This window comes from Microcaecilia unicolor, chromosome 1 (assembly GCF_901765095.1).
Source record: "Microcaecilia unicolor chromosome 1, aMicUni1.1, whole genome shotgun sequence".
Classification (NCBI taxonomy): domain Eukaryota; kingdom Metazoa; phylum Chordata; class Amphibia; order Gymnophiona; family Siphonopidae; genus Microcaecilia; species Microcaecilia unicolor.
Genome location: NC_044031.1, coordinates 722062408 through 722065138, shown reverse-complemented (window position 1 = coordinate 722065138; position 2731 = coordinate 722062408).

The window sequence follows — 2731 nt, the reverse complement described above, 5'->3', positions numbered from 1 at the left end:
TATCTACTGAAGACTCATCGAAACCAGAGGCGCGGGCGGGGTTTTAGGTTCCGTCCCCTGTCCTCCGTCCACCCAATCAGGAAATTCCAAGCACCACTGCGTCCTGCCCCCACGCAAAACCTCGTGTCAAACAAAGAGGGTGATGGGGGGGGGGGGGGGGGGGCAGGAGGCGGGATGACGTCAAAACATTGAAGCCACTTTGATTAATCTCCCTTTCCCTTCCCCTGCGCACCCATCATTCAAGTACACTCAAAACAAAGCAAACAAACGTGTGAGATGCAGCATCCATGTTATCGTCCTTTATTGCTAGTACTCTGTTAGCATTTTTATTTTGATCCCATTTATAGTTCCAAACATGCCAGCCTGTGCAGCATACAGATTTACAATAACAGAATAACTTTTCATAGGTACTCATTTGTTATAAATCTAATCAGTGTGTCATTTGGAGGGACTGGTTATAGGAACTCCCTAGCACGTGTTGTATTTGTGCAGACATTTTTTTTTCATCTGTAAAGGATCACTAAAACAGACATCATGTTATGAGAATCAGGTGCTCAACATTCAGAGTTTCTATTTATTTACAATGATTCCCATGAATGGGATGTGATTATACCGGGCTATCATCTTTTTAGGATGGATAGAGAGGGCGGAAGAGGTGGAGGAATGGCGCAGTATGTGAGAGATAATATCAGAATGGCTGAAATGCGGGAAACACGGGGAAAGGAAGAAGCTTCATTAATCGTCCTGGAAAGAGAAGATGGAACCTGTATCCACACAGGGGTTATCTACAGACCTCCGGCACAAACGAAGAAGCTAGACAAGGACCTGATAGAAGATATTCAAAGATTGGTATAAAAGGGGAGGTGCTACTGTTGGGAGATTTCAACTTGTCTGATGTGGCTTGGAAGTCCCGTCTGCAGAATTCAACAGAGCCTACAAAAAGAACCTCTAAAGACACAAATCACCACACAACCCACCTACACAACTAATTACACCTCCTACATCACCCTATTTAACACCCCCTTCTCTTTCTTCAAATATCTTCGTCCTACCACCGACTATATCTAATATCCTCTCATGAATATGTCATAATAACACTCTGTAAGCCACATTGAGCCTGCAAATAGGTGGGATAATGGGGGGTACAAATGTAATAAATAAATAAATAAAATAAAATTGTGGATGCCTGTCAAAGTGCCTTGCTCAGACAAATAGTGATGGAACCCATTAGGGAAAGGTTGATGCTGGATCTAATGCTCACAAATGGAGGAAGTGTTTCTAGTATCTGGGTGGGTGTTCACCTATGTAATAGTGATCATCACACGATATGGTTTGATATAAAGGCAAAGGTGGAGTGCGGACACACAAAACTCAAAGTACTGGATTTCAGACATACTGATTTTGATAAAAAGGGGGAATACCTGAAGATTGAGCTGTTGGTGTGGGAAGGCGTAAGAGAAGTGGAAAATCAGTGGGCGAAGCTAAAGGCTGCTATAAATATGGCAACTGATCTTTTTGTGAGGAAAGTAAACAAAAACAAGAGAAGCAGGAAGCCTATATGGTTCAAACAAGTAACTGAAAAAATAAGAGCAAAAGAGGCTTTGTTCAAGAAATACAAAAGAATGCAATGAGAGGATCACGGAAAAGACTATCGGATTAAACTCAAAGAAGCGAAGAGGGAAATATGGCTAGTGAAAGTGCAAGCGGAAGAAAAAATGGCTAAAGATGTAAAGAGAGGTGACAAGACCTTTTTCAGACATTTTGGAGAAAGGAGAAAAGATAGGAATGGAATTGCAAGACTGAAAGATAATGAGAATGGCTATGTAGAGTGTGAGGAGGATAAAGCGAATGTGCTAAACAATTACTTCTCTTCAGTGTTCATGGAGAAAAATCCTGGTGAAGGACTGCAGTTGGCTGCTGAGAGAATATCTGGAAATGGAATGGATAATGCGCCGTTTACGGAATAAAGAGTTTATAAACAGCTGGAGAGTCTGAAGGTGGACAAAGCTATGGGGCCAGATGAGATACATCCCAGGATAGTGAAGGAGCTCAGAGAGGTTCTGGTGGGACCTCTTAAAGATTTATTTAATAGATCTTTAGAGACGAGAGAGGTTCCGTGAGATTGGAAACGAGCGTATGTGGTCCCTTTCACAAAAGTGGAGACAGGGAAGAAGTGGGAAACTACAGACTGGAAAGTCTCATGTCGGTGGTAGGAAAAATAATGGAGTCGCAGCTGAAAAAAAAGATAGTTAACTTTCTAGAAGCCAATGGGTTACAGGACCCGAGGCAACATGGCTTTACCAAAGGAAAATCCTGCCAAACGAATCTTATTGACTTCTTTGACTGGGTAACCAAATAACTGGATGAAGGACGTGCGCTATTTGTAATCTACTTGGATTTCAACAAAGACTTTGATATGGTCTCACACAGAAGACTCGTGAATAAGCTGAAAAGGCTGAACTTGGGACCAAAAGTAGTGAACTGGATAGGAAACTGGTTGACCGACAGGTGGCATAGGGTGATGGTAAATGGAATAAGCTCGGAGGAAAGGAAGGTGAGCAGTGGAGTTCCTCAGGGGTCAGTGCTGGGGCCTATTCTGTTTAATATATTTGAGATAAATTGCTGAAGGGTTGGAAGGAAAGGTTTGCCTTTTTGCGGATTACATGAAAATAGCCAATAGAGTGGATACCGTGGAGGGAGTAGAAACAATGAGAAGAGATCTCCAAAAGTT